Source organism: Taurulus bubalis, assembly GCF_910589615.1.
Source record: "Taurulus bubalis genome assembly, chromosome: 20".
NCBI classification, from domain to species: Eukaryota; Metazoa; Chordata; class Actinopteri; order Perciformes; family Cottidae; genus Taurulus; species Taurulus bubalis.
The window spans coordinates 16,811,938-16,836,595 of NC_136608.1; positions in this window are offsets into that span (position 1 = coordinate 16,811,938).

Genomic DNA, 24,658 nt, shown 5'->3' on the forward strand with positions numbered 1-24,658 from the left:
GTATATAGAGGACCAGGACTAGACTGAGGTCTCTAGAGGACCAGGACTAGACTGAGGTCTCTAGAGGACCAGGACTACACTGAGGTCTATAGAGCAGTGGTTCTCAACTGGTCTGGCTCCAGGACCCACCATCCCCCCTGGATGACAAGCCGCGACCCAAATCGAGGAACATTCTCTTCTCAAATGTATTTAATGAAAAGATGGTGCAGTTTGAACCTGAGATAGTAGAGAATATGTATCCTAACACAAAAACAAGTTTAATGATAAACCAAAACGAGCAGCTGGTGGCGATGATAGAGAGGGAACTTTTCCCTTTTACTCTCAATTAGCTGCATTTTAATTAAAAAGCAAAAAGTGCATCTTCAGGACACGAGGTATTACAACATACATAACAATTCAGAATCTTCAGCCATTTTTAAACAGACTCAACAGCTTTCATGCACAAACTAAAAAGTCCAACAACTAAGAAGTAGTTTCAAAAAGACTCAAATGACCTAACTTTAACTGAGAATACTCACTCACTGAATCTATGACCAACATTTTACTATGGAACAAGTCACTGTCTGGAGGAGCAGCTTTCCACAAATTCAAAATAAATTAAACAAAAAGTGCAATTCAAAAGGATTCATATATACAACATGTATTTTTCATGTGATTACCTCATCAGTAAATACTGAAAAACATTGTGCTTTACCGAAAATTAAGCACTCAATTCTCCTCACGACCCCAGAGTGTTTTCCTGTCATGCAGGCAGCGCCAGTTGTGAATTTTATATTCAGTAGGCTGTTTAGTTAAATTATCCTAAAAACCCAGAGTCTCCCCCATGTCAGGATGGTTTGACCCAACCTGACACACACTGCTGAAAACATGGAGGACAAGTGCAAAACAAGAATGTATGGGACTCAATGGACGCTGCATGTTCACATTCACAAAGCTCCGTGTTGATCCACCTTCATGCTGAGATTCTTTCAGAACAATGAACTGGTCTGCATCATGTAGTCTGTTATGGTTCCTCTACTCAGCACTTCACTCTGCTCTACTTTCAGGGCTCTATGAGACATTTGTCCTCATTAACACCCGCATGAACTGGACTGATGCCCAGAGCTACTGCAGACAACACCACACAGACCTGGCCGTGGTGAGGAACCTGGAGGAGAACCAGAAGGTGCACAGTTTGATACCCTCAGGAGGCTGGATCGGCCTCTTCAGAGATGGATGGAAGTGGTCTGATGGAAGTGGCTCCTCATTTAAGAAATGGAAACCTCTGGGGCCTCTTGATTATACTGAGGATTGTGTGTCAGCAGATTTTAGTGCCAATGGACAATGGGATACCCTGAAGTGTGACGTCAAGTCAGCATTCATCTGCTACAGTGGTAAGCTATCATTCACTCAGGCTTTTAATGAGGACTTAGGTTTGCTTCATTTGCAGATACAGTAAAAAAATAAAAAGAAGAAAACTATCAAAAGTAGATTAAAATAAAATCGATAAATATAAAGTTATGGGTAGAAAACACATTGAATATGCAGATCAACTGCCCAACCTAGCGCAAAACACCAAAAGTAGATAGAAATGATGGAAAATGACCATACTTTTTCTCTTTTATCATTCAAAGTGTTCAACATTCAGGATGTTGATTATTATCAGCCAGAAATGTTGTGACTGATGAAGGTTGTTTGTGTTTCAGACGTTGTTCCTGTTGCAAAGCGAGTGATGAAGGTGAGGCTGACGAAAAGCAGCTCCTCTCTGGACCTGAATGACCCTGTGGTGATGGAGGGCCTCTTGAAGCAGGTACGTCTTCCTCTCATAAACAACAGAACCAGCAGGTGATACATGTGAGGTAGTGGACTATCAGAACAATGTAAAGGTGCTGTGTGTCTTCGTCATTACTGAAGCTAGACTTGTGTCCAGACAACATAACACAACAAAGCTGCTCTAGTGGAAACCAGAGCTGTTCTCCAGCAGCTTCCACATGAGGACAGTGTGAGACAGGATGCAGGATGTAGAGGAACAACAGCTTTAGTGAAGACTTCTTCTCTCAATGTCTTGGTCTCTCAGCTCAAACAGAAGCTGAAGGACCAGGGGCTGAACGACGACGTCAAGCTGAGCTGGAAGAAGCAGGCGGATGGAAAAGTCTTCCACAAGGAAGAGAAGAAGACCGGGAAGAAGGGAAGAGATGAGCTGTAATGTTCTTTCAATCCACTCTGGTCAGAGGCTTCCTTTCTCCTCCTCTTCCTCCTCCTCTTCTTCCTCTTCCTCTCAATCAATGGTAGAAAGTACTCAAGTACTGTTTGCAGTGAAGTACCCTGTTTCCATGTCATAGTCCTTTAGACTTTTACTCCACTACATTCATGTGTCAGCTGTAGTTTATACACTCTGAGAAACAAGGGTTCCAATCAGATTCTCCCTGAAGGGCTGAGGTTCTACTACTGACATGTTAATGAGTAATAATGATCCAATAACAATGTTTATTATATTACAGTTCTCAAAAAGAGTTTATTCTGCATAATGAGTGCTTTTACTTTTCATCATGAAGAACATTCTTCTGTAGTTTTTACATCATAATTCTGAATAAAGCTGTTTGATTGGTAATGGTGTGTTTTTTCATTGTGATGATGCTTCTTTTGCTTCAATAAACCTTTGAATGAGATTTCTGTTTCACCGTTCTTCATGTACTTCATGTACAAACCTCAAGAACAGCTTCAATGCAGCTTTCCTGTTTTGATTTCACTAAAATATGATTCTATTTTCAAGCAGAACACTGAGCGAAGTCTTTATTACTAAACTGACTTTCCACCTGAACTCAAATGAACTGAGCAACATTTCTCTGTCTCTGCTCGTCACTGCTTTGTTCATCAAGAACAAGACCGCACAAGTTCATGTCTAGAGTAAAAGCAGGTCTACCAAAGACCAGAGGTCAGGGTTCAGGTCCTCGGTCCTGTCTGTGGTCTGGTTTAGGAAAGAAACCCTTTGGTTCAGGTGAAGGGAGGATCCTGTTACTGGAACCAAACTCCTGGAGAGGGGCGGGACTCTCATTTCCAGGAGTTGCCCAGAGTCAGAGCGATGCAAGTCAATGACAGGATGCCTCTGACCGTTCAAAAGCACTAAACAGCAGCTGAGTACGCCGCCTTCTTTGAGTCTGTGGGTGGCGTCCTGGAAATAATTCCATCTTGGGACGTATAGTCATACTGGGACACTTCAAATGGTCACACAGGCAAAGGTGTAGAAATCTTGAGAGGGGGTGGGGTCAAACCTGGCCATGTTGGACAACACGGATTCTTGGGTGGTGGGGTGAGCCAGGGTGTCGGTAGTGGTAGGGGTGAGAAGCCCTTTTTGTTTAACCATGTTTTCTCCTGTTTTCTGGTAGACATCTGTACTTTCTTTTGTTCCTTTGTGTGGGCTAGTGAATGTTCACATATTGAGCTATGATTTGGGTTAGTGAATGTTCACATATTGAGCTATGATTTGATTTAGAGAATGTTAACATATTGAGCTATGATTTGGGTTAGAGAATGTTCACATATTGAGCTATGATTTGATTTAGAGAATGTTCACATATTGAGTTATGATTTGGGTTAGCGAATGTTCACATATTGAGTTATGATTTGGGTTAGAGAATGTTCACATATTGAGCTATGATTTGATTTAGAGAATGTTCACATATTGAGTTATGATTTGGGTTAGAGAATGTTCACATATTGAGTTATGATTTGGGTTAGAGAATGTTCACATATTGAGCTATGATTTGGGTTAGAGTTGGACCTTACAAACAAAAAAAAACAAAACTTCACATGTGTACCTTTTATTATAACCAACATTATTCAAATAGCCCTAGTGGTTACAGAGATGCACCCTTTTTAGTTTGGGTATGACATTTTCGAGCAGAGGCCGAAAAATAGGTGGGTTTTTAAAGTGTTAAAAATAAGGGTTTCAGACCCTTTATCATCCTCATCTTGGCTCTCCTCCACCTTTGATATGTAAATAACTATTATATAATACATATGTATCAATCCATATAATTATTGGCGTGGTCTTTGTCCGTGAATTGATTCTGTCAGTTCCTTTAATGCATGAGTTATTAAAGTAAACTATTAATGGGATGTTTGCTGGCAAACTCCTCCAACCTGCATGAATAAAGGTTAAAGAGATACGGGTTCAATATCTGCATGTCTGGCGATTATTCTCTCTGGGATATGGAAGTCCGATACGGGCTCAACGCGTTTGGTCGTGACACATTGTGGTCGTCTGTGTGCGTCCAAGAAAAGGTAACGAGGTCACGTGTACGACCCCAAAAGGCCGACCTCTAAAACAAGCTGAATAACCTTCGTCCAGGAGGTCGACGAGCATCTAGTGACAGGGTTCATACACATTTTGACCAATGGGTTTCCATGACTTTTCCATGACTTTAAACCAAATTTCCATGACCAAACATTTAGTGAAATCTGGGTGTAAACAGTAAAAAGTGAGTAAATGTAGTATTTAAACTAACAATGAGAATACAAAGCATACAGTAAACCTTAAATGACACAAATGAATGAGACAATAGTTTGATTAAAAGAATAAACATTTATATAGATGCCTGTATGTATGCCTGCTTATATTCGGAGCGTCTTTCTTTTAAAAGCATATTTATTATTTCAAACTCAGCGTAAATGAACGACATGAACACATGAATATAACACATTTACATGACTTTTCCAAAATCCTTAGTTTTTTTTTTTTAAAGGACTTTTCAAGGCCTGGAAATAACCATTTTAAAATTCCATGACTTTTCCAGGTTTTCCATAAGCGTATGAACCCTGTGGTGAACAGCCGGTTCAGGTGAAGCGAACGCACCTGGAGAGGCAGAGCCGCGTGTCACGGGCAGTTTGAGGATTAATTGACAGTTAATGTGAAGAGATAATAAAGCGTCAGGGTCGCAGGGGAGTGTTTGAACTATTAGTTTTATCATCTTAATTAAAAAATAAACAAACTGAATTAATTTGAAGAGGGAGAGAGAGAGTTGTATCGTCTCTCTTGACCAAATAAACTTCATAATCCTTTATTTATCTAATCTCACCATTAATAAAAAGGTGGAGATAATGGGGGAAACGTGCTATATGAGGTGGGAGGATTACAAATATGAACAACAGCAGCCAAAGTCACCTTACCGCAAAAGTCGGGTTACAAGCCGCCACTACCTTCGGTCAGTGTCCCCGTTAGCTGCCCGCCGTAGCCAGCTAGCGCTCCTCTTAGCGCTCCGCTAGCTCCCCTACAACCACCGAAGGTAGCGGGACCAGCCCCGGCTCGACGCCCGACTCAGGCAGAGGGGACGCGGACAGTAGCAGGGGGGAGCTAGCGGCAGCACTAGCTGCTAACAGCAGCGCTAGCCGCTAGCTAGCGCTGCTACAGCGGAGACACACACCGGAGGTAGAAGCGGCTTGTAACCCGACTTTTACGGTATATTTGATGTTTTATTTGCATATTTTCAAATAAAAGTAAAGGTAGTAAGTAGATAGTCCACAGTGTTTTCTTCTTTAATGAGTGCTGTCAAATGTTTATTTTAGATAAATAGAGTAGTGTCATCTGCAAATAATATTGGAAATATAGTGTTGGGCACTGCTGCAAGATCATTTATGTTCATAACAAACAACAAGCGTCCACTGAATGCTGTTTACTTGCATTAAAAATGTGCACATTTACAATAACAGTATCAGCAGCTTCCAACCACCGTCCTCAACGTCAGCCTTCGGGTCCAAAATGTTTTATTTAATGAAATATCCGGTAATTTGAGCGTGTCAGTCAAATTTTGATCTTTGCCGGATCAAAAGAAGCGGCGTGGCCTTTCTCGGCCTTCATTATTCAGCTACCTGTACCTGTCGTCCATCTTGTTAAATAGGAACAAGTCGCCCTCTGTTTACGAGGCAACGCGGGGACCTTGGGCCAGACTTATGGGATGCGCCGCTTCCTCCGGCGGGAATACTAAACGAAGCCGTGAAACACGAACACACAGGCGGCGGATTAGCATGGAGACAACGCGGCAACGGCCACTAAAAGCAATCCCTGTGGAGCGCTTCAGTCATACATACAGACACACACACACACACACACACACACACACACACACACACACACACAGACACACACAGCTGTAATCAGAGTTCAGTGTGTTCTTCTCGGTGGTGTAATTCATCAAAGTGACGGATGCCAATGAGTCTCAGTCGGCCAGACGGCCACAGCCAATCAATCATCAATCTACCTGCTCTTTGTTTCACACCCCACACACACACACACACACACACACACACACACACACACACACACACACACACACACACACACTGGGCCTGCTTTAGGGGTTTGTTTCCCTGATTGGTGAGTGTGAGGAATCGGTTCGTTGAAGGTTTGAATGTTGTGCTCTAATATTCAGACTCTTATTTTGAAGGACAAGTACATCAATTTGCGTTCAATCCAAGAACGAGAAGAGAAAATTGATCCATGTCGCCATAACACATGTTCACGATGCTCTAATCAATATGTTTTATGTATCCAATGGATTAAATAAGATGGTTGGGAATTATAATTTTTTTTATTTTTTATTACTGTACTGTTTACGGTCCTGTACTGTTTTCTTTATTGCTCTATTGATTTCTCTTTTATGTATTTGGATAAGTGTAAAAAACATGAAAATGAGTCTGTGTTAAATACAGACTCATCATCAATAATACATATTTTATATTAAATCTAAATAAAGCACAAGTGTTTACACTCAAGTGTGATCCATTACATCCATAATTTTATGTTTTTTTTTATATTTCTAGTTAAGTTTCACAATTTACTTGGTAAAAATGTTCAATAAACGTTTTTTTTCCCAAATATCAGACTTTTAGTTAATATCTGAAGACGACCAAGCACATTTCTTAAAATGTTTCCTCCACGATTATATATTTAACCTGCGTAAAAGCCTCCTAAACCACTGAAAGCTAAAATACCCCAGTTGCCTCATACTATACGACTACAGGCCAGTGCATTCCCATCAATACTAGCCGGCATTTACCTTTCATTGTGAATGAATAATAAATTGTGTGGTCTGAAGATTAATCTCCCGCAGCACGCTGGACGAACAGCTAACAGGTTGCGTATCGATGGAAGTGAGATATTCTACTTGTTCCCTAATGGACTGGAGGAGGCGCTCAATTTGTTTCGTCCATAATTGAAGAAGAAGAAGAAGAAGATGAACCCATTGTGTGCGATTCCTGATCAATACCCACTTTACAATCCTGAGTCCCGTTGAGGACATGAATCACGTGTCAGCGAGTTACAGTTCTATCTCGTCTGTATTCAATCTCCATAAGAGCTTTTAAACAATGCTTTTGTATCATAAACAGAATTATTTTACGTGTTTAAAGGTTCTCCATTCTTTCTCTGAGCCGCTGTCTCTTCAGAGAGGTTGTGTTGAGGTGAGGAGGCTGTACTGCAGAACAGCTGCTCCAGTACACCCAGCAGGAGTCAATGGTTTATCTTATTTTATATAAATAACAATGTGGTTCATTGTATGGCATCCCAGCCTGGTGTCACACCTGCTTCTTTCATTCCCCCTCTGTGTTTATGACGCAGCAGGTTAGATTGATGGACTGGGTATCTTTCTGATGATGTATGGCAGAAATATTCATCTTTAAAGATGTTGTGTTTGAGGTTTGTCTCCTCCCCCGAGCTTTAACGTTTCGTGTACCGTAAGTTACGTAAGTTACTTATAAGTAAGTTATGTTTTTGAGTTTGATGCATTCGATCTTTTACTAAATACACTTCTGTCTTCACAGGTTTCTGCAACACAACTATTTAGTTAGGTTCAGGAAAAAATCTTGAAGTACTTCGTTAGGTTTAATAAAGATGATGAAATACTTAGTTGGGCTTGGAAAAAGATCGTGAAGTGAAACGGTGCTTCCTCATGACACCACGTAATAGATGGTGGATGAGATAAATGAAACAATCAAATCAAATAATAAAAATGTGGAGCATAAAAAATGTCATTGTATTTTGTGAAAATCTAACTTGATTTAGTTCTGTCCATCTGATGGGAGCTTATGCATATACAGTGATCTATATAGATCATAATCTAACAATTTAAGTGCACAACTGAAAAAACTTATTTTGGGATGTTGGGAATGCCGTGTCTCACGCTTCACGATCTTCAGCATTTTCTTTTAGAAATGTGCAGCTTCAGTCTCTCTGTCACGCAAACAAAGGTTCATTTAGATTAGGAGATCATGTTTAATGCACCTCTGAAATGGAGAATAGTTTTAGATTGGCAGTTTTGACAGCTGAATATTATATGTTAATGTCAAAATGTGTGTGTGAGTGTGTGTGTGTGAGTGTGTGTGTGTGTGTGTGTGTGTGTGTGTGTGTCTACACAGCCTTGCTCTTCACTGTCCTTCAGCAGTTCAACGATCTCATTTACATACTCATAAATCATTCACGTCTGACATCCCTCTCACTTATATCCCCCCCCCACACACACACACACACACATACACACACACACACACACACACACACACACACACACACACACACACACCTATGGGCATTGTAATAATGAGCTGTTTGAATACTCTTTTAGCTCAAACTAAAATAATCCACATTCCCATTGATGGATGGACAGATTTTATTGGATGGATGGATGGATGGATGGATGGATGGATGGATAGATGGATGGATGGATGGATGGATGGATGGATGGATGGATGGATGGATGGATAGATGGATAGGTGGATGAATGGATGGACATATTTTACTAGATGGACCTTATTGGATGGATGGATTTATTGGATTGATGGTGAATGGATTTTATTGGATGGATGGATTGATTTTAGTGAGTGGATGGACTATTGGATGGATGATGTTGTGACAAATGATGTCAAAGAGAATTCAACTTCTAAATTGTTTGTTTTTATTCGTACCCTTTTCCATCATTACAGATTGATGTCATACATCATGTAGTTTTTAATCACGTCTAATCTCAACTCCATGACCCAACAATCGTGCTGAACCCTCTGTCATCAATCCAAAATGGTGGTTGTAGATGAACTGTTGTTTATTTAAGCTCTATTTTTTTTAATTAATGTGTCGTACAACTATCTTAAAACTACTTGTTTCCCCTCAAAATATTAGTTTCACCAACTGACATCCAAACACACACTTCCTTCTATGACGCTCTGCTCGTGAGCTAACGCTACCTTCAAGCTAACGTCAAGCTAACGTCAAGCGCGACAAAGAACCTTGAGGGTGCTGAACGGAGAAAGGATCCATTTCACTACACATGAACTCAACTTTCCATTTGTGAGAGGAAGAACTATTTGCATTGTGTGACAATGTCATTGTTCCTGTGTAGTCTGTAAATGCTTTTCCCCAAAGCCATTCCAGTTTTCACTGAATGAATTATTCAAGTCAAGATACAGCAGCGCCGCATAGAATGGAATAATCTGAATGTTCTTTGCACCACACAAAAACACATTTAAAGCTCGACAGAAAGTATGTGGTTCCATTGGAAACTTTGGGGTCTCTGCTAGAAGTTTCATATACAGATTTGAAGTAATTTGTTATAATGCAGCCGCTGAAGGGTCCATGCAGCTGAGGTCACAAATGCCTTATTTTGACATTTTCCCTGCAATATCTGTCCCAAAAATGGCTGAAATACAGAAATACTATTTTTAGGACACATGGATTGTGTTCATCCTCTTTGAGACCTTGGGGCGGACACAGAGGTGCTGGCTACATCCTAACTGCTGCTTCATTCAGCGATGTTGAAATATTGGCAGTTTGTGAAATAGTCACGAAATGCAATCTATTGGTTCGTCACGAATTGTTAATGCAGATGGAAAGTTAATTAGGAGCCTTAATTAAATGCATCTATGTGAGTAAGCAACAGTCAGAGTGTGGGCTGCACCCTAACCCTAACCCATATCCACTAGACAACTATTGGTGGGCAGGAGGAGAAGTTGACCAACACACTTTCAACGAGAAGACCAGCACTTAACGAGGTGTTGGGGTTTTATGGTCCTGGTTTTGTTGCTTAAACCTAACTGTTGGTTTTGTTGCCTAAACCTGATTGTTGGTTTTGTTGCTTAAACCTAACTGTTGGTTGTGTTGCCTAAACCTAACTGTTGGTGGTTTTGTTGCCTAAACCTGACTGTTGGTTTTGTTGCCTAAACCTAACTTGTTTTATTGTGTTGACTAAACCTAACTGTTGGTTTTGTTGCCTGAACCTAACTGTTGGTTTTGTTGCCAAAACCTAACTGTTGGTGGTTTTGTTGCCTAAACCTGACTGTTGGTGGTTTTGTTGCCTAAACCTAGCTGTTGGTGGTTTTGTTGCCTAAACCTAACTTGTTTTATTGTGTTGCCTAAACCTGACTGTTTGTGTGTTTTTTTAAGCCCAACCATAATAAAACTAATAAATTGCATTCTGTGACTATTTCACAACTGATTTGAAATATTGTTGCAATTCAAATGTGTTTCTTCTCACAGAATACCAACCAGACGCCTCTGGTTTATTTCAAATGTCACAAAATACAGAAGAAAAACGTGCTTCAATTTGTTTCTTTTGCAGATGTGATTTAGGAACACATTAGTTCATCAGGAATGTGATGACCGACCGGACGTCCTGGTATGTGTGAAGGTTGCCAGACAGGGTCAAAGGTCACGGGTCAACATCAGGCTTTGGGTGAAGGCAGAGCGGCGTAATGCTGCACGAGAGACAAAAACACATCTGAGGAAAGAAAACCTCAAAGAAAGTAGGTCAAGAAATGCTTCTCTCATAGTAGAGAGAATAAAATGAGGATATTAAAGAACAACACTGATTAAAGTCACGCTTTATCCCGAATCTACAAATATTGATGTTCCTAAAATCCACAAGATGCAACACACACACACACACACACACACAGTGCAGATTTTCTTTGATTCACGTAATTAGAAATCAATCTAAAAAGACTTAAAGAAATATATACTTATTGTATTTTAGAAAATGTACTGACAAGCAGGGAACCTGCTGGTGAAATGATAATGACATCATACTCCTCAAAATAAGACCATACGCTCAGTTGACATCATTTGTTTTGGTAAAATTAATATAACTGTTTTATCGGCTTCATATTCAAACAATTGTTTGTTAAATGAAAGTCTGATGAACAATCAAAAGGTATATTGAAGGTATGAAATGAGTTGGAAGTTTTTCAAGATGTCTGAATCGATTGGTGGATGTTTCTGTCATTTCAGGATTTTACCATTTTTCTCTTTTCTCTTAAATAATATTTTGTATGAATTGTATTTTGCACAAATAAATTACTACATTAAAGGATGAAGAAAAAACAAACAAGTGTATTGAAGCAAACTCCTGCATTTCTCATGAATTCCTGTTACTTTAGTGCAGTGAATAAAGTGAAAGGATGTCGACAACGTTTCTTTACGAGCTCATTTTGAGTTTTCGGAGGTTTGAGTGAGTTTTGGCCGAGATGCACGACGACATGAGTGACATGCATGAAGAGTTGAAAATAAAAGAAGTGCTCTGCTTGTTTGCAATGGGAAGAAACCCCCGTGACCTTCAGTGTGTGATGAGAGCAGTCGGTTAAGCCCGCTGGCTCCTCACGAGGAGGCATAAATCTCTGGAAGCTTCCCTCCCTGCTCGTTGACCTCTGACCTTCCTTCACCCGAAACACAGACCGCAGAGCGCTGACCCGCCGCTGCACACGTCCCGCCGCCGTACCGGGGCGACTGCTCGCTCACGTTGAGTCGCTCTACTGTACCACGCAGGAGACTTATGAAACAAAAGGTCCGGGCCCCCGACCGGCCCAGTGTCGGGGATTACTCCTCAGACGGATTCTCCAGCAACAAAGCCTCCATTGTGCCGGCTGCGGGCCTCGAATTAGCAGCAGGGGCGACTGCACGCTCAACTGGGCCAGGCCTCTGTGCACTAGACTCCCAGTTACTCCCATTCCACATGTCTGTAGGGAATGAAATAACGTGAAAAATAAAACAATAAATCCAATTCATGTCCCAGCGAGGAGCCTCAACTGATCATTATGGATGCAAATGAAATGTTCCGTCATCTATTTAAAAGAAGGTTTCAATAAAGCACGGATCAGACTGCAGCACGAACAACATCCAAGAAGTTTGTCTTTACTTTTATCTTTCATTTTGTGGTGGTGGTTGTGTTGCCTAAACCTAACTGTTGTTGCTTGTGTTGCCTAAACCTAACTGTTGTTGGTTGTGTTGCCTAAACCTAACTGTTGTTGGTTGTGTTGCCTAAACCTAACTGTTGTTGGTTGTGTTGCCTAAACCTAACTGTTGTTGGTTGTGTTGCCTAAACCTAACTGTTGTTGGTTGTGTTGCCTAAACCTAACTGTTGGTGGTTGTGTTGCCTAAACCTAACTGTTGTTGGTTGTGTTGCCTAAACCTAACTGTTGGTGGTTGTGTTGCCTAAACCTAACTGTTGGTTGTGTTGCCTCAACCTGACTGTTGGTTTTGTTGCCTCAACCTGACTGTTGGTTTTGTTGCCTCAACCTGACTGTTGGTTTTGTTGCCTCAACCTGACTGTTGGTTTTGTTGCCTCAACCTGACTGTTGGTTTTGTTGCCTCAACTTGACTGTTGTTGTTTTTCATGGATGAGGCTGCAGCACGAACAACATCTGGCTTTGTATTTATCTTCTTTATCTATTTAGAGGCAGAGTTGTCACGTTCATTGCTCTCTTATTTAAAAAGTGAACGCCCTCTTGTTTTATTTCCCGTCTGTTTCTAAAGGGTTAGTTGTCTTTCTTTAATGGCCTTCAGTTCAAACACATGGGACTGAGTTTAATGTTCCTCACGTCGCGGGAGAAGACATATAGGGTGGGTCTTCCTGATGCTTTTCAAAATAAAATCCCTCTTGGGCGAGCCTGTAGGTGACATATGCTGTTAAATAATGAATTTGTTGCTGTTAATGAACCATTTATACAAACAGGGAATGATGCAGCGTTTACACAAAACAACTGTTAATTTAACAACTTTATTATTAGTTTCTTTATATAAATATCGATGTTTTGTGTGTCACACGCAGTTTAAATAAAGTGGAATTTGAGATGGACGATTACAAAAGGTATTCTATCACAGCATTATATTGATATGGATATGTTAAGATAATTACAAAATCACTGTAAAGAGATAAACATATACATATATATTTTCAAAGGGAGTTAATATGATTATTTTAGCAAACAGAGGATTAACCTTTATGGTTTCGCTAACTTTTAGGGCAAACTTTACTATTTTTTCACCACATTTAAGTAAAGTTATCTCTTATTTTTCTTCCATTCATCATCGTGTTTTTATTGTTTTGTTCCCACAGTATTAACCCATGACATCCAGTGTGTATCCCTTTGCACTGTTTGTATTTATTTGCAACACAGAGCAACATTTGTATCGCTTTATATATTCATAACGTCTGTAAACCTTCTATTCTTACATCATGTTTATTTGTTACCTGTCGATGCTTGTTTTCTTCGAGTTATATTTCACATTTATTGAGCGGATGCTTTAAATACAAAGTACAACCGCAAATCATGCAAGTACAACTTCATTATATACACAAATGTACTTCAAGTGCTCCATTAGAAACAATGCACGTAATAAATGTCGAGCATGAAGGAGTCCATCTCACCGATGTGGAGAAAGCTGTGTCTCCATTTCTATCCTGTTTTGCAGCTTTTAATTTGAAAGGAACGGAACCACACTTCCTGTGTTGACTCTTTCTAGCTTGACTGGTTGTTTAAACCGACAGGCATTGGTTTTCTCTTTTAGTACTGGGAGGAGGAGGAGGAGGAGGAAGACGACGAAACTACTCCGGGTTCGCTGCGCATCGCGCGGTTTGCAGCGGAGGCTCCGGGCTGAAGTGAGTCTCACTGGAAGCAGAGAACACACACACACACACACACACACACACACACACGGGGGCTATTTATATTTTTTTTAAAGAACTGGATGTGTCTGTGCGCGCGCGTGCGTGGCCGTGAGTGACACCTGAGGCGGGGGCAGGTAGTGAACCCGGGTTTCCTGGGCGTGGGACGCGCGGAGGAAGCGGCTCGTCTACTTAGTTGTGTCTTTGGGAATATTGTTGGACTACAAACTTCAGGCTGCAGGAGCGCGCGGCTCCACGCGCGTGCCGCTGTCCCGTCTTTCCTCACCGGGATGTACATTTGGGAACTTTTTCTGACACGCAGAGGTTTTTATATTTCAAACTTTTGATACATTTTGGGGAAATACCGACAGAAACGTCCGTGCAGAGAGGAGGGAAGCAGCGCGCACATCCAAAGGTAAGCAGTATGTTGTATTATATTTATATATTCTATGCTTTAAATATTATATTTCCCCAAACGCTCCCAACAGGAAGTGTGTGTGTGTTTGAAAGACCTTTTGCGCACTCGTGATTTCTTATCAACGCGTTGCCCTTTCTCCCACACCCCGAGAACGTCACACCGAACTCCGTCCATACAACTTCAAATGCAATAATGAAGCGTTTTCTCGTCGATGGAAAACGCCGCACGTGACCCCGCACGCTCCGTTTCACGCGCACACGTTGACATGCGTGTCGTTCGGCGTGGCGTGGCGGCGTTTTGGGGGTTATAACTCTCGGGTGTTGATTTGGTGATGTGACGCGCTGCAATCAACGTAATGGCGAGCCATTACGTTGATCCTCAGGGTTCTCACGGTCATGGAAAACCTGGAAAAGTCATGGAATTTTAAAATGGTTATGTCCAGGGCTGGAAAAGTCCTTGGAGAAAAAATAATAATCAAAAAGTGTTGTAAAAGTCATGTAAATGTGTTATATTCATGTGTTCATGATGTTCATTTACGCTGAGTTTGAAATAATGAATATGCTTTTAAAAGAAAGACGCTCCGAATATAAGCAGGCACACATACAGGCATCTATATAAATGTTTATTCTTTTAATCAAACTTTTGTCTCATTCATTTGTGTCATTTAAGGTTTACTGTATGCTTTGTGTTCTCATTGTTAGTTTAAATACTACATTTACTCACTTTATACTGTTTACACCCAGATTTCACTAAATGTTTGTCATGGAAATTTGGTTTAAAGTCGTGTAAATGTATGAACCCTGACTCCAGACTGGACTCCCTTCTGCAGTGTTGCCTCCACACACTGCCATTTAAAGCACCTTTCACTTTGATTCATTCTCCTCATTAAATCCTCTGTATCCTTCTGTATATGCTGTAGTGGAAACAGATGTTTTTATCGCCAAATAAGCGTTTAACCCATTTACAGCAGCAGCAGATAATGAGTCTACTCTGTCAAGCCTCTGGCTCCAGTGGTCATTAAACACATTGACCTTATTAGGGTCTCCTGTGCTGGGGGGGTGGAGGGATGAATCTTTGAAAACAGTGCCGCCGGCCATCTGCTCCCCAGCATTGCTGGACATGATGGGGAGGTAATTGCCCGTGGTGTCGGCTAATGGATGAGAGGAAGCCTCCACGCTGCACCTTGAGCTCTGCAGCCACGAGAAGCCGTCACGGCTGCAGCCGCTCGGCTGAGTGGAGCGCGGCTTCAAGGCTGCTTGAGCAGTTCATCGCCATGCACGTTTGATTTACTGCAGGCACCATGTGGGGGAAGTTCTGCTAAGCTAAAGCGGTGCATATCTGTCCCAACACTTTGCTGTTGCTCATGCAATTAATGTTTCCAAGGAGAGAGCGGCTCCAACGTGCTCCCAAAGCAATCCATATGTGTGCTTTTGAATAAGCTTGTGAGTAAATCCTATTCTTTTTATTGTTTTGCAAGAAGGAAAAGCTTACACACACACACACACACACACACACACACACACACACACACACTCTCTTTTGTGAACTGATGGTTTAAAGTTAGTTGCTGACGAGCCTCATAGGAGAAACTCTGTGAAACAGTGTTTTTACATTATCTTCTGACGTGGAAATGCAGCGGGATCCGGAGCTTGTAGAAATATGTATTTTGCTGCAGGCAGAATAAGTTAAATTGGTTTGCTCCTCAGGCAACAAGACGCCGAGCTTCCACCTTTAATCTACAAAGTGGGAACTGCGATAAAGTAACATCAGCCTCTGCTAATTCTTATATTAGTGTGATGTTCACGATGTGTGAAGGTCAGCAGGTTAACGAGGTGTTTTTAGATAATGCGGCTGGACGTCTTGCATTTGGCCGTAGGGCTCGGGGCTCTTTGTCATATTCGTTTTGTCTTATCTTCTTTTAAAGTGGACTTTACTCTGAAGGCCGAGTCGGCTCCGATTTGGCAAGAAGAAATGTGCCTGTATGTTTGGTCACGTCAGCGTTTAAAGGAATAGTTCGACATCTTGGAAAGTCTGTAACGTTATTGGGTTTCTTGCAGAGAGTCGATTAATTTTGACGCGTCTGTACGGTCAATAGCAGCTTAGCTTAGCATAAAGACTGGAAACAGAAGGGAAACGGCTATCATGGCTCCTCTAGTAAGCTAACTAGTAAGCTAACAAGCTTGAGAACTAGTAAGCTAACAAGCTTGAGAACTAGTAAGCTAACAAGCTTGAGAACTAGTAAGCTAACAAGCTTGAGAGCTCCAAAGCTAACAAGCTTGACAACTACAAAGCTAACAAGCTTGACAACTACAAAGCTAACAAGCTTGACAACTACAAAGCTAACGAGCTTGACAACTACAAAGCTAACGAGCTTGACAACTACAAAGCTAACGAGCTTGACAACTACAAAGCTAACGAGCTTGACAGCTAACAAGCTTGACAACTACAAAGCTAACAAGCTTGACAACTATAAAGCTAACAAGCTGGCTCACTACAAAGCTAACCAGCTAGGTAGGCAGCTTGTTAGCTCAAAGAGTGTCTTTTCCCTTTAATAAATCTTTAATGGATTAATGATGTAGAATTCTGACAAGGTAGTTAACATATTTTGTGTAAACGTCACAAGAATGTTTTGTTGCCTTGGAGCTTTTCACAGTTCGACTACCGCAGACCTGTTTGACTGGAATAGAGGCGGCCGGTTCAGTTCGTGGCCGTTTGTCTTCAGAGGAAGTCGTGTTGTTGAGCCCGAGGCTGCAGCGTAAACTGAAGGAAGTGAAGACGAGTCAAATGAGACGCTAACAGCACAGTGAACAGAAAACACACAATAAACAAGCAATGACATCACCGACATGCTGCTGCTGACAGCCGCTTGAGAATGACGTGTTTAATGAAAGCAAGGAGACAAAAGGAGAAAAGGGTGTAGACGCTGTGAACCTCCTTCCTCACTACACTGAACACCACACTCATTAATCAATTAACTGATGTATTTTACTTAATTATAAAACATTTTAACATGACTTCATTTTATATTATAATTATTTTTTGAATAATAGAACATTATCATAATAATTATTATTATTCTGTATTATTTATGTTTCAATTAATATTAACTTAAAACAAAAATATAACTAATATTTATTTGAAATGATTTTCTTTATTTTTTATTACCATTTATATGATTAGGAGAGATGATGGTGATGATGATCATACTGTCAACAATAATATTTATTTAGCTTTTAAAGCTACTTATGTTATTAGAATGGGCATTTATTTACCCATTTTATTATGTTTATACGCATAGACATGTACCAAACACACCAACAAAAGAAGGTGCCAAATTAACATCACAACTGTGTACTGTAACTGTATTTTGTGTTCAACTTTGTGCAGCACTTATATGTACTTCAGTTGGTTTCATGTGTGAGTTTACTTATGTCTGCCCTATTTGGAGTATCCCCACACATTTTAATTTGCGGTATTGAAAATAGTTATAAAAACAAACGTGTAAGGAGAGCAGCTGATGACGCACACATCACGTTAAAGTGTGAACCGTTCACACGCATGAACGGTTCAAGTTGTTTCTAATCTCGATCACAGGCCGTGAAACTGAAACCACGACGTCGGCCATCAGACGGACGTCACGCGTTCTGAGTGTTAAAGTTAGCGCTGCGGGTTGTCGTGTTCTGAGGGAACCGTGTGACCTGTAGGAACAACATGACCTGTAGGAACCGTGTGACCTGTAGGAACAACGTGACCTGTAGGAACCGTGTGACCTGTAGGAAAAACATGACCTGTAGGAACCGTGTGACCTGTAGGAACCGTGTGACCTGTAGGAAAAACATGACCTGTAGGAACTGTGTGACCTGTAGGAACCGTGTGACCTGTAGGAACCGTGTGACCTGTAGGAAAAACATGACCTGTAGGAACCGTGTGACCTGTAGGAACAACATGACCTGTAGGAACCGTGTGACCTGTAGGAAAAACATGACCTGTAGGAACCGTGTGACCTGTAGGAACAACATGACCTGTAGGAACTGTGTGACCTGTAGGAACCGTGTGACCTGTAGGAAAAACATGACCTGTAGGAACTGTGTGACCTGTAGGAACCGTGTGACCTGTAGGAAAAACATGACCTGTAGGAACCGTGTGACCTGTAGGAACAACATGACCTGTAGGAACCGTGTGACCTGTAGGAAAAACATGACCTGTGGGAACCGTGTGACCTGTAGGAACAACATGACCTGTAGGAACCGTGTGACCTGTAGGAACAACGTGACCTGTAGGAACCGTGTGACCTGTAGGAACAACATGACCTGTAGGAACAACGTGACCTGTAGGAACCGTGTGACCTGTAGGAACAACATGACCTGTAGGAACCGTGTGACCTGTAGGAACAACATGACCTGTAGGAACCGTGTGACCTGTAGGAACAACATGACCTGTAGGAACAACGTGACCTGTAGGAACCGTGTGACCTGTAGGAACAACGTGACCTGGAGGAACCGTGTGACCTGTAGGAACAACATGACCTGGAGGAACCGTGTGACCTGTAGAGAGATCCTTAAAGTCTTGCTCTGGAGCTCCATGTTGCAGTGACTCAACACAGGAAGACGTCGCTGGAGGTCAGAGGTCAAAGAGGCCGAGTCACTCAGAGCATCGCTCACGTCCAGCAGCACGTCCGTCTCCGAGTGCTTGACGGATGTATTTTCACTTATTTACGTTTAGTTAGTGTGCAGCTCTCCAGGCGTTTGATAAGAAGAACATTGGGGATATTTTATTAATTCTTTAAACACAAGCTAACAATAAAGACACCGGCGGGTTTACGGGTCACCATTGTTCCTGTTTTCTTCTTCACACGCTGCACAAGGAGAAAATAAATATATATAAATACAATTAGGAAAAAAGGAACTTAAAATATGTTAAAGTATTTAATGAAAAAAGTATGAATAATAATGTTATAAATAAAACAGCTTGTGCAGGTCTGGTCAGCCACATAAGTGTACACATATTTTATTATATTTTTTAAATGTAAAGATTTAAGTAACTGTTACTGTCCATGTGACTCGGTTAGGCAACTAATTTATTCAATAACTTGTTTTTAAGTTTCTTCTCTTGCTGGATGACAATATTTAAAGTGGTGCTTTTATGTGATTCTTTTGTGGAGAAACTCAGTTTTTCAGATCTGTGCATTAAATCAACTTATATTGTTTATAGAATGTCCCAAAACAGTAAAAAAAATGCACAGTGATGCCTTCAAATTGGGCTAAAATGTCAAACATGAGCTCGTCCCGGCTACTTAAATGTGAGTATTTGCTGCTTTTGTGTTTTTTATCATTTTAAAATCAAATATCTTTGTGTTTCAGATTGTTGTCGTGTACTAAAGGCGTCTGTTTGGGTTCTGATGCACATCTTCTCATAAACACAAACTGATGAATGAATGAAAAAGATAACCTTCTGATTGGATGCTAAAGATAATGGTTAATTGAAACGCTCGTTAAGCGTGTTTTCCGTGTGGATAATATCTCTTCTGTGTTTTGTGGTAATCAGAAAGTTTCTCTAAAAGCGGTTCTGCGTGGAACATCAGCGTTCCTCTCCTCCGCTGTGACCTGCTCTCATTGCTCTGATGAGGACGCTCACTCGTAGAGACTGTTGCTAATAAACAGCAACAGAATCTCCTCCGTTGCTCTTCATCACCAGTGTTCCTCCTCGCTTCCACAAACATCAAAAACAACACTTTTTTTTGTGACTTTTTCTTTCAGGAACGTAGCTACCTGTTCCACGGATGTCGTTGTGGTGAAGTAAAGCAGCTGCAATCTTTTGGGTGTTTAGATTTGTCGATTCCATAACCCGCTGAACCCCCAAAACACGCCGGAAAACCACCAGAAATCCCCATCTCTCACGTAAAAACAGACATCATTGTCAGATGTCCAACTTTCCGACGTTCCTTGAACACTCCATGCGTGATGAGCGCTTCCATCAGAAAGAATAGCGACCGAATCGGAGCTTAAAATAATGATTTTTCATCAAAACCACATTTCTTTTGTTCACGTCTCATTTAAGCCAGATCCTGTTAAAAGCATGAAATTCTGCAAAGCCGCGATCGAGCAAAATAACAAATAAACTGCTTTTGGTTTCATGGCCTTCTCGTTTCAGTCCAGGTCGCACTACAAGGTCTAGAATCTGCAGACGGTTAAATAATAACCTGTGACTTTAGAGAGCCTTTTAACCAAGACATCACCAGGGAGGCTTGAGCTGTGTGTGTGTGTGTGTGTGTGTGTGTGTGTGTGTGTGTGTGTGTGTGTGTGTTGTTTGTCCAGCTGGTGACGTGTCGGCCTCGTTGAGCGGCTGTTGTCGGGCGGCTGTAAGAGGAGCTCCTTCCTCCTCCACTCTGTGGATGCAGCTTTGTAAATGTTGTCCTCTTCCTCAAGAACCTCCCAATGGAAATAACCAAACCACAATTATATAATAATATATAATATTCTATTATCGCTTCCCTTCTTCACGCCTCTGTCTCATGTTGGAGTGAAAAGCGATGAAGGAATCAAAATAAAGGTAAAGGAGGGTTAAGAGTTGGATTTTGCATTGACCAGTCTGAAGGGAAGTCTTTTGTTTTCCAACTGTGCATGAATGCATCACTCCGCCATTTTTAATCGGTCTTAACTTCCAAAGGCTTTTCCAAGAAGTCTTTTTGAGAGAGAGCAGGAATAGTTGACTGTAAGTCTTGAACGGTACCTAAACCCTCGCTGGCCTCTGAAGCGATGCATGATGGGAGACTCGGACACACCTTTTCTTTTCTGTTCTGCGCTCTTTGCTTTTTCGTACCAGGTGACGAGGAAAATGGCCGCTCGGCTTTCTGAGAACGAGTCGAGGCGTCGATCCGACGTCGGCCTTCGGGGTCGTTTCCTGATGGTATTCCAGAATAAACTAGAGATCCTGATAATAAAGAAAAGAGTCTTCATTTACAGGTTTGCCAGTGCAGCTTTTGAGTTAAATTGGCTTTTCTCTGACAGTTTGATAATAATGACTTTATTTATATAGCACCTTTTTAAAAACAAAGTTTACGGAGAAGCAAAGTATAGTTATACATAACTTACAATACCATAAAGGCAATGAACACATCACCATCAAATGGAATCAAAAACAAACAAATAAATAAATAAAATAAACAAACGGGAATAAAATAACTGCATAAACGACATAAAAGGACGACATCACTCGGAAGCATTTCTATAAAAATGGGTTTTAAACACTGGGTTGAGGCTCGTTATCAGCTGCTCTGAATGCTTCTGGAGGAGATTCTGCTGCTGAGGAACCTCTTTTAAATGTATTTCCATGGCAATTCCTCGTGGGAGCAGAAAAGTAAATGGATATGTTTTTGTTTCATGCAACAAAAAACAGTTTTAAGCAAATTGTCCCCGTGGTTTCTCCGCATCACGAAGCCCGGGGCGGCGTCGATGGAGCCGTTTGTCGGCTTCACCGTCGCTCCGTCCTCGCGCTCGTCTCCGAGTCTCGGCCTCCACTTTCTGCCCGAGTGTTGCCGGATCTCTCCGCTAATTCAGGGTCACGTCAGTCAGACTTTCTCCGTGAGGCGTGAGGCGTCTCGCTCTCCCAAAAAGACACGAGTAATCATCACACGGATGAAGAAAGGCTCAGCGGAGAATGAAACGTGAAAAGGGACGCAGACAAAAAGAAAGGCCGGGGGAGGAGAGCGACAACGACCCTCCGTCTAATGATTCCAGCGGCGCTTTCTATTTCCATCTCTTCATACAAAGCCTCTAATGGCTCGCTCTGCTAGCTGCTTACGTCCATTGTGTGGCCGTCACACGGATCCTGGAGGCTCATTAGACGGAGCGGCGGACGCACTTCAGTCGCTCTTTCCTTTGAGAGGGAGCTTTGTGATCGTGAAGGACCCGACCGGTGGAGCCAGGGAAGCTTTTAGTTTCACCTTTTTGTTCACTTCAGATGCACACACACACACACACACACACACACACACACACACACACACACACACACACACACTCGCACACATACACACACACACACACACAGTCTCGCAGTCACGATTGATTTTCCAGAGTGTTGGATTGGTTTGCAGGATCGATGCCACGCAACCAGGCTTCAACTTTTTGTTGCCGAAACTGAAAATATGTTTTCCATCCCTGGTCTTCACCGTACATTTTGCAGAACCTCAAACCTTTGGTAAACCAAAGTGAACCTAAGATCTTTGGTAAACCTTTTTCCATCACCAAAACAGTTCCTCCACATGAGTAAAGTTATGTTTTCACCAGAGATATGAAGAATTTCGAAATTCAAGCTTCAATTTTTCCGCTTTAGGGCCAAATTATCCCTTTACAGTTGTGCCTTAGGACAATTGTTCCTCGTTATATAGAGAGCTGAGGTTGTTCTGCAACTTTTGATGTAACACATGTGTATGTATCTCATATGCAAGCGTCTTTAAAAGGTGGATTTTAAGAAATGATGTCAAATCGAGAAAAAGGCCTCAGACCCTGAAGGGTGAAGCCCTGACTACTGTCTTCCGCTCTGAAGTCGGCAACAATATTTCTAAGTGTCACGTTGTGACAACATTTTGTGTATTCATTATTTGTTCCCACAGCTTGTGAACGCAGCGCTGTGTAGCGGCTACAGGCGGGAGCTGTGTTGTCGGATCTTCACTTAAGTGCATGAATGCACCGCCAGGAAGAATTCACAATTATTATTTTTTTACGCTATTAAAAGTCAAATGAAGTGACTTCAATGCAAACCAGTGGGTTTCCTCACAAAGCTTTAACCACGTTGAGGTGAGTGTGACGGCGCACTGGGAGGAACTGGAACCAGTGGGAATGGGAACCACTAAGGAACTGGAACCAGTGGGAATGGGAACCACTAAGGAACTGGAACCAGTGGGAATGGGAACCACTAAGGAACTGGAACCAGTGGGAATGGGAACCACTAAGGAACTGGAACCAGTGGGAATGGGAACCACTAAGGAACCGGGGGAACGGTTGTGAGCGAATGGGATTCTCTGGGCCACGAAAACACAGCAAGACGTCCCGTTTCCGAGGTTATCCAACTCAAAACGAGTGTTTATAATAAATAAATGAAAGCGTGGGCGTGATCTCATTTATTAGCCCGTCGGCTCACTGAGCCACAACGATGTGACGTAAGGAGAAACCCCTCGACCCCCCGGAGCCGACGGCAAAGAAGATGCCTTCAGGAAGCCGTTAAAAGCGGCGTTGCGTCGGCGGGTGTTGACGTTGCGTCACAACGTGCAACAGGAGTTCCTTCATCTGGTTCTGGTCTCGTCAATTAACAGAAATATGGTTCCGCTCATGACTTTATTCATTCTTAAAAGTGACAATTTGCTGCTTTCTTCTGTTTTAAATCCTTTGAAATGAAACTTTTTGGGGTTTTGAAACATTAATCTGACAAAACAAGAAGTCTGAAGGACAATTTCTTTATATTTTAGAGACTAGTAATTATTTTAATAAACGTTGCAGATTAAACATTTTGTCATATTTAATGTAATCTAATTTTGCAATATTGAAATGCATTGGAATATAGTCGTTTTTTTGGGGCGTATGTTTCTATGGTGTTTTAATCTCTTTTTGACGGACAGGAAGCTTGACATAATAATCAATATCTCTTGGTTTTGGCTCATTCAACTTTTTGGGAATCCATCAGTTTATTTGCTGAATATGACCTCGAAAACTTTGCATTATTTAAATATGGAAATATGGACATCATACTTTTTAATGGGGTACTATAAAAAGCAATACTTGAATATATATATATATATATATATATATATATATATATATATATATATATATATATATATATATATATATTTAAAAAAAAAAATTTTTATTCATCATCATGTTCCATAAATTCTGTGGAAAAGTTTCCATTTTGAACGTTCACCTAATTAAGCAACAGTGTGTTTCAGGTCACGGCGGTTTGGGCCGACTCTCGTGTGACGACGTTCATCCTGACTGTGTGTGTGTGTGTGTGTGTGTGGTTGCGTGTGTGTGGTTGCGGTTGCGTGTTTGTATTTGTCCGTTGGCAGAGGATCGTGTGTTATCAGTGTAGCGTCCAAAGGTTGTGTTTGCAGTAGTGTGTGTGTGTGTGTGTGTGTGTCCTTGACCACTGCCTGTTTAGAGAGCTGAAGCAGATAAAAGGTTGACGCTTCCCGACATCTTTACTTTCTCTTCAACGGCCCGCCCACATTTTAACTTTATTAAAACTCACTGAAGATTTCCACTGTTTTTAAAACCGTGTCCTCGTAGTTTTACTTCCGGTTTTGTTTCCGTGGACTTGAGCGTTTCCTTGGCTCCTC